Raw genomic sequence first — 9,258 nt, 5'->3', positions numbered from 1 at the left:
ATCAGGCCTGCATATTTGATATTAATGTAAATCTGTTTCAAAGAAATATACCTCGTTGAGTTTCTTGTCGGAATCTTCTCACAGAGGTTTTTTCCGAACGGTGTAGATTTTTTTTGACATTCATTAATAAGTGCTTGTAATAGCCTAAATTGAATGAAGATATTTTGACTTTGACTTTAACTAGAACCCCCACAAGTTCTGAGAAAAAGAGTCAAAGTCAAAATATCTTTATTCAATTTAGGCATCAAGCAAGCAAGCACTTATGAATGTCAAAAAAAAAAATCTACCACCGTTTGGAAAACCTCTGCTGAGAAGAATCCGGCAAGAAACTCAACGAGGTATATATATTTTTTTTTTTTTAAACAGATTTACAATATTATTAAATGATATTTAACATCACAAGTATTTAACACAACTTTATTTTTAACACAGTAGGTTCGCTATTTGAAGGGATCGCTAATGCGGATCGGAATTATTTCAAATATCCCTGTCCATGATATAATCATTAACTTTATAATACGCTTTGATATTAATGTCTTCTTGACAATAGATCTGAATTTTGTATCCGTTTCATTTATAATCTTTTTGGAATTTTATTATAAAAACGTATGCAATTTCCCAGAAAAGACTTTTTTGGTTTTAGCCAGTCTGTAAGATGGAACTTTAAGCTTCCCTGTGTTTCTAGTAGTCTGTCAGACAACGAATATACAAGGGTTTCTTCCCTGTTTCCTAACGGAACCCTACAAATGGGTACTTACAGACGTTCACTTGTTCTTATAAAAGATTCGGTAAAATTACTACGAGCGTAAAGGACGTGTGAATTTGGTGGCGTGATGCTTGACTAATCATGCTGGTAACGCATTTGCAAAGCATGAAGCCAGGGGGGGAGGCATCGCAAGTGCGCGGTACATTGCCATCGGTGCACGATCACTCGTGAACTTGTGGCTGCGTGGCCCGCAATGTAAAGCAACTGGTGGGATACATCTGCAACGTTTAAATGAAGCGTTACCATAGCGTCTCGGTGTAATCTGTGAATTAGAGATTTACTAGGTATTGTCAAAACGTTTTTCCAATAACAAGATGTCTGTTACACAGTTGTGCGTAATAACGGTAATAAGGATCACTTTGTTTATTCTGTCTGTTTGTCCGTCAGTATACCCTGTTTTTAGACTGGTGGCCTGGCGTACTTTATAAAGGACAATTAAGACTAAGAATAACGGGCGAATGTACATACTTCATCAGTACAAATGGTTCATTGAAAAAAGATTATTAAGAGTTTTGAATTAATATCCAAATAAACAGGCTGGTAAACACGTCTGAGGCGTAAAATCAAACAATGGTTAAAAAGGTCAGGTCCAGGAGGTTAGGCACGCGTAGAGGTATCAAACTAAATGAATATCAATACTCTGATAATGATAAATCATTCCTATTTATTGTACAAAAGAAGAAACAAATCAATTAACAAACTTTGAGATAAGTACATGAATAAGGCTAACTATGGCTGACTATGGGGCCGAATAATTTGACATGATGTTTTATCTGAGAAAGAGTGGTTTGGAGATTAACCCATTCATTGGCGAGCGCCAGATTACGTACTATGCGCGAAGATGCCGCTTCTGCAGACAGACGCCCATCGGCGTCAGCGGCATCAAAGCGGGTCCACCAAGACGCCGATGGCGTAACGGCACTGAATGGGTTAAATGTGCCCCGATATTTCGACGCATCGACTAAACACATCAAAGCTAATCGCGATTTACAGCTCGAGATCTTCTAATTTCCTTGAATATATCTTAAATGCCCTGTATTTCGTTAGGTAGTGTATTGTCGATGGCTTGTGTGAATTGCTTGTGACGACTCAGTCGACACTGTATAGTTAGCCTGGTGCGGTGCGGGCGCGGGCGCGGGCGGTGCGAGACTTACGCTAATTGCTTTACATTGCTGCCATGATCAATAAAATCATCACTACATAGTATAAAACAAGTCGCTTCCCGCTGTTGTCCCTATGTACGAGTATGCTTAGATCTTTAAAAGTACCAACGGATTTTGCTGTGGTTTTTAAGGTTCCGAGCCAAAATGGCAAAAACGGAACCCTTATAGTTTCGCCATGTCTGTCTGTCTGCCTGTCTGTCTGTCTGTCTTTTCTCAGGGACTATCAATGCTAGAAAGCTGTAATTTTGCAAAGATATATATGTAAACTATGCCGACAAAATGGTACAATTAAAAATGCAAAAAAAAAAATTTTTAAGGTTCCTCCCATAGACGTAAAGTTGGGGTGATTTTTTTTTTCTCATCATCCGATAGTGTGGGGTATCGTTTGATAGGTTTTTAAAACCATTAAGGGTTTGCTAAGACGATTTTTCGATTTAGTGATTTGTTTGCGAAATATACAACTTTAAAGTGCAAATTTTCATTAAAATCGAGCGGGATTTCTGCGGGATACGGCCTGTCTTGATATTTCTGCGGGATACGGCCTGTCTTGATATTTCTGCGGGATACGGCCTGTCTTGATATTTCTGCGGATACGGCTGACTTAATATTTCGCACATTTCTTGAGAATCAAAAGGTGTATTAAAAAGTGATGGTTAAAAGGTGTTTCGTTGGCTTACTTTATTTAACTTAACTTCAACTGTAGCGGCCCCGCAATGTAATGAAACTCGACACACACGCTCCGTCTAAGCGGTGTTGAACCGGCGTCTGCGTTCGGGCGTGCTTAATGTTCGGAAATGAACACGTCAATACGCATTATACATATTTAAACCCATCGCCCGAAATGCGGATCCCGAGTTAACAACGTATTCAACGTAGTTATTTTAAGTATAATTCTAGCGACAGTGATCGCTCGGTCTCACTTAGGTTAGTAATTTTATTAACCTCCAGAGGTATAGATATGTAAGTATAGGTACAGTTTTAACCTCGTTGATTTAGTTTACGGAAATACATTACGACTCCATATGCGCGGGATGGCAGCGTTGTTTTCTACAGTACTTTGATAGCCAACAATAACTCCTCAAACATAATCCCGATGCATAATCCTAAATCAATAATTCATTGCGTCTGCCGTCATAGCCTCTGGATCTGCGAAAGATTTGTCGAGCCTCAAATGTTATCAAGTCGAGAGATTATGTACTTTGATTTGCGCGACTGAACCCCACTTTATAACGAAAGAGCATTTCCGTCGGCTTCGCTCCCAGCCTTCAATAAAGGCGCACAATCAAAGAGACACTGGATCTTTCCTTTTCAAATACCTGAACATCAGGCACCGATCAAACCGAAAGCTACCGTAAACATCACACCTAGAACCTGTTTTCCTTTGACAACGTGACAAAAACGCTGCCAAGTTAAAAATAACTTAGTTCCTTCTGCTACTAAGTCTGAAGTGGCGCGGACGCGTCTCTTTTGAAATATTTTGCATCTCGTTGCATTTGCATTGCGCTGAGATGTCCTTTTGTTGGGACACCGGAGCGATATTTGCAAAACAATAACAAATAGGATCGAGCCGGAGGTGACTCGGTACTAATATATTTAATGCCGAAAGGAATGTAACTTTCACACCTCTCCTTCAGAAAAGTAACTTTTCCTCCCTGACGAGAGGGAGCAAAGTGCTACTTTTCTGTTCAAGACTTTTCTAAGTATTTTATTGCAAATGCCTCCAAATCCAAATCCTCCAAATGAATGTTCCTTCTACCTCATCCAAGATCTACTCCAAATCCTTTTCTGTGCATGCGGCTAGGTTGTGGAATCGGTTGCCGATCACCGTCCGACAATCTTCCTCCGTATACTCGTTCAGAGACATTGAAGAAGATGTGGCTCACACTAGTTCCTTGATTATTTAGTAAGTAATTATCCTTTATACTTGTATTATTTATGTATTGTATGTAAATGTGTGTATTTATGTATTTTATTTTATATTTAGTTATAAATTATATTAATGTTTTATATATGTGTTATATATTTATTGTATATAGTTAGGTATTTGAGGTTTATATATGCATTTATATTTATTCAAATGTTTTGCTCTATTTGTCGATCCTTGTTTTTTGGATTGCTCCTCTACCACTCAAAGGTTGACTGGCAGAGATCCCTGCAGGGATAAGTCCGCCTTTGTACTTAACACAACTTTTATTTATGTAACCTTTTTGTTTTTCCTTTTTGTACAATAAAGAGTATAAACAAACAAACAAATGCCATTTATTGAAGATGATAATTGTATAGCAACGCCATTTTCTATGCTGGTTGTTCTTTAATAATATTTAGAATTATTTTTTCAAGTTTCTTAATGCTCGGTGTGAAAAATTGTATGAGCCACTCGGGAGCAAAATTATTTTCATCTTGGGCGTTAACACTTGAATCCCTCATTACGCTCAGGATTCTACTTTAGAATCCCTCGCTACGTTCAGGATTCTATTGTAGAATCCTTCGCTGCATTCTGGATTCAATGTACGCCCTCGCCGTAAATACACCATTTTGCTCCCTTGTGACACAAATAACTATTTCTTGTCTCGTTCAGGATCTAGAGCTCGATGCGCTCGCACGCACTCCTGCACAGCACGAACTCTCAAGTTTACGTGATGCTTATTACTTATACAAGAGTTAAAAAACCGGGCAAGTGCGAGTCGGACTCGCGCACCGAGGGTTCCGTACACATTTATAGGTATGTAAGTAAAAGGGAATCGTGTCTTGAAGATATTTCTCGCTTTTTCCGAGTGATTTAATACATCCGATTATATTGGTCACTGATATTTACAGACGGCGTGGTAAGAAATTGTAAGAAAATCCAAAAAAAATGCATACCCAAAGTTATGTATTTTAGAACTATTAAAAACAGAGTGGAAAATTTCTCAGCCTGATTTTTTTTTTAAATATATACTAAGTAGTCACGTATACACTAAAATTCAAAATATCCAAAATAAAACCTGATTGTACGTCGGCCCATGAAAATGTTAAGTCTCGTATCTTTTACGCAGCTATTACGTATTCCGTGTGGAGCTCGACCTACGTCAACGTGCCGCCCGCCGTGTGCGTGCGCGTGCGCGGAGATAGTGCGTGCGATAGTGCGATAGTGCGGTGCGCGGCTAAAATGGAGCGTCGGGTTGGCATGACAACGCGGCGCCGGCAGGCCCAGCACGAGGACTCGCCTGCGGAACCCTAGCCTGCTATAATCGTTGCTAGTATTATAAATGCAATAGTGAATAAGTTTATGTTTGTCTGTTACGCTTATGATGTTGTGTTGCAATTCAATATGAAGATAGTTGATTTGTTTTCCCGGAAATAGATCTGTTTCGTGAAAAAGTCTGTCAGTTAGATACCTATCGGACACGTGTCAGGAACTAATTCTTTTCAGTGCCCTTAGTGTAAGTTTTTGGTTACAAAATACGTCTCGATCGCGTTCGCGTTAAAATCTCAATTTGTATGGAAGCACGAACATGAGATTTTAACGCGAACGCGATCGAGACGTACTTTGTAACTGAAAAATTACACTAGGGTACAGAAGGTAACCTACATTGTACCACAGAAGCCAAATGGCGGTTTATTGAGGAGGAAAATATCGCTAGATGGCGTTAGTGTCGAGAGGACGTTACAGTCTTGCTTGCGATTGGCTCATTTATACTGTACCTATATCAATATAATTTATAAAAAGTACCAATATAATTTATAATTCGATAAACACCCACTGAATCGAATCAATAACACATTTAGGTTATCTATTATTCGTGTAATAAAACTAGACGTCTAATCACTTTTTTCACCAAAATTCACTTGATTTCAATATTTAAATTTCATTTAAAAATCTTTGTCAAAATCTGACGTTATTTCTTGAATTAAACATGCATATAAATAATCTGTAGTAGCATATTTATAGACGAGCGTAGAGATGGACGAAAATTTGTCATTTTAAAAATCGATTTATGCTCGATTTAATAAGCGATTTTTATTTAGGTACTTACATAGAAATTAAAAATAGTCACTGCGCTTACACAGTCTTTGGAATTAAATCAAGTACATTGTAAATAATAAAATAGACAAAACAACTTTGATCTATTTAATTAATAAATTAATCGATTTACACAATAGATTAATTATTTTGCAAAAGGTTCTAGGTTTTTACATCGCTAATTGTCTGTGGTCGGATTAATGTCGTCTTTGTTTACACTTTTCATAAATTGGATTGAAAATATTGTAATACATATTATAGTCCAATCGCAAACATGACGCAAATGTGTAAGTTGTCAAACGGAACTCGTACCAGCGCCACCTAGCCTGCCACATCACAGCCCTCATTGACTGTGAATGTACCCCGCTGACTGTTGTCTGTGTGTGTGAGGTCAGGGTCGCGCCGCGCGTGCGCGTGCAGCTGCCGCGGCGCAGCTGGGCTACTACGAAACTCGAAACTCGAAGATCGTGTCGTGCTGTCCCTCTGACACTTATACTTACGAGAGCGAGAGGGACGGTACGATACGAACTTCGAGTTTCGAGTTTCGTAGTAGCCTGCAGGCGCCGGTGTGAGCCACTGTACACGAGCAATAGTTAAATTGAATACAGAATGTAGCGAAGGATTCTGCAACTAACCGTAACGAGGGATTCAAGTGTTAGCGCCCAAGATGAAAATAATTTTCCTCCCGAGTGGCTCATACAACTTTTCACACCGAGCATTAAGAAACTTGAAGAAAAAAATATCTAATATTATTAAAGACAACCAGCATATAAAAATGGCGCGGCTTTACAATTATATACTTCAAAAAATGCCATTTGCAATAAAACACTTAGAAAAGCCTTAAACAGAAAAGTCGCACTTTGCTCCCTCTCGTCAGGGAGGAAAAGTTACTTTTCACACCTCTCTTCAGAAAAGTAACTTTTCCTCCCTGACGAGAGGGATCAAAGTGCAACTTTTCTGTTCAAGGCTTTTCTAAGTATTTTATTGCAAATGCCATTTTTTTGAAGTTGATAATTGTAAAGCCACGCCAGTTTCTATGCTGGTTGTTCTTTCATAATATTTAGAATTTGTTTTTTTCAAGTTTCTTAATGCTCGGTGTGAAAAGTTGTATGAGCACTCGGGAGCAAAATTATTTTCATCTTGGCTTTAACACTTGAATCCCTCATTACGCTCAGGATTCAATGTACGCCTCGCCGTAAATACACCATTTTGCTCCCTTGTGACACAAATAACTATTACTGAAGGAGAGGGTGTGAAATAGTTATTTGCTCCCGAGTGGCTCATACAACTTTCGCACGAGCATTAAGAGACTTAAACAAAATATATTCTACATATCATTAAAGAAAAACCAGCATAGAAAATGGCGTGGCTTTGCAATTATCAACTTCCAAAAATGGCATTTGCATAAAACACTTAGAAAGCTTGAACAGAAAAGTAGCACTGCTCCTCTCGTCAGGGAGGAAAAGTTACTTTTCACACCTCTCCTTCAGAAAAGTAATTTTCTCCTGACGATTGGGATCAAAGTGCAACTTTCTGTTCAAGGCTTTTCTAAGTATTTTATTGCAAATGCCATTTTTTGAAGTTGATAATTGTAAAGCCACGCCAGTTTTCTATGCTGGTTGTTCTTTCATAATATTTAGAATTTGTTTTTTTCAAGTTTCTTAATGCTCGGTGTGAAAAGTTGTATGAGCCACTCGGGAGCAAAATTATTTTCATCTTGGGCTTTAACACTTGAATCCCTCATTACGCTCAGGATTCTACTTTAGAATCCTCGCTACGCTCAGGATTCTATTGTAGAATCCTTCGCTACATTCTGGATTCAATGTACGCTCGCCGTAAATACACCATTTTGCTCCTTGTGACACAAATAACTATTACTGAAGGAGAGGGTGTGAAATATTTATTTGCTCCCGAGTGGCTCATACAACTTTTCACACCGAGCATTAAGAGACTTAAACAAAAATATATTCTACATATTATTAAAGAAAAACCAGCATAGAAAATGGCGTGGCTTTGCAATTATCAACTTCAAAAAATGGCATTTGCAATAAAACACTTAGAAAAGCCTTGAACAGAAAAGTCGCACTTTGCTCCCTCTCGTCAGGGAGGAAAAGTTACTTTTCTGAAGGAGAGGTGTGAAAAAACTCCCTGACACATTTTTTAACCTATCGGTGTCTGTCATCTATCTATATATATACTACTACTCGTATATAATGAAAAAAAAGTTTGGGAGTTTGTGAGGTAGTAGAGGGTAATGTCTGGATCTACTGAACCGATTTAGATGATATTCGGTATACAGATAGATTGTATCCCCGGGAGGGACATAGAATAGTTAGAATACCGGAAAATTGCATAGTTCCCGCGGAGTAGCGATAAACGTAGTAGTATTAGTTGGTACCAACTAGTTGATTCAACAGCTTGTGAAGGAAATTGATCTCTGGTTTTTCATTCACGTCATACTCCGGCCGTAGAGCAGGACAGCTGCATGTACCGTTCTAATCCGGGTTAGCGGATATTGTGTGACGACGTGGACGCGGGTTGACGCCGGGAGCGGGACACAGGATGAAGCTGGACTTTTGTTTCCGGACTATATTTAGACATCTCCTTTAGAAAGATTTTTATTTTAATTTGACTTTTAGTTTTCTTTATTTTGTTTTGTTTGTTTTAATGGTTAAATTGTAAAAAAGCTTTCTTTATTCGACTGGATGGCAAACGAGCAAGTGGGTCTCCTGATGGTAAGAGATCACCACCGCCAACACCTGCAACACCAGGGGATCGCAGATGCGTTGCCAACCTAGAGGCCTAAGATGGGATTCCTCCACATGCAGCTTCTTGTAAAAGTAAGAGTTTTTAGGATTTTGTATTTATATACATAGTTACAAATAAACCACTAAAATATGTAAGGGGTTAGGACCAGCAAAGATGTTGCGAGGAATTGGTTTATGAACAATAGAAACGCTTCATAAACCTATGCTCGCTAAGCTGACCTGTTTCCACTAGAGCTGCGCTGAGCGAGGCGAGGTAAACGAAGCGTTCCTATTGGTTAATGTCAAACACAGCCTCGCACATCTTGGGTGGTTTCGCTGCCTTAAAAAATCGTTCTTTTATAGAGTCGATTGGCAAATGACATGTGCTCAGCGGCATACTGAATGAGGATTTCATCGTTTTTAGGGTGCCGGAGCCAAGATGGCAAAAACGACAAGGCAAGACAAGCAAAAAAAAATACAAGGAAAACTATAACAGTTAAGTTTGCTTGAAAATGACCCTCCGGTAGTTGTTTTAAAGTAAATAGCAGCCTAAGGTATAAAATCCACCTAAACTTGGAA

General features: G+C 38.7%; 1 protein-coding gene across 1 annotated transcript in view; it reads left to right on the top strand.

The window, feature by feature from the left end:
* The window catches only part of LOC141429542 (parapinopsin-like), a gene marked incomplete in the record, with an annotated part of 194,628 nt that overhangs the window by 32,663 nt on the left and 152,707 nt on the right, over nt 1–9,258 (top strand).

Source organism: Choristoneura fumiferana, chromosome 7 (assembly GCF_025370935.1).
Source record: "Choristoneura fumiferana chromosome 7, NRCan_CFum_1, whole genome shotgun sequence".
Classification (NCBI taxonomy): Eukaryota; Metazoa; Arthropoda; class Insecta; order Lepidoptera; family Tortricidae; genus Choristoneura; species Choristoneura fumiferana.
The sequence above is the reverse complement of the archived record's forward strand: the minus strand, read 5'-3'. Positions and strand labels throughout refer to the sequence as shown.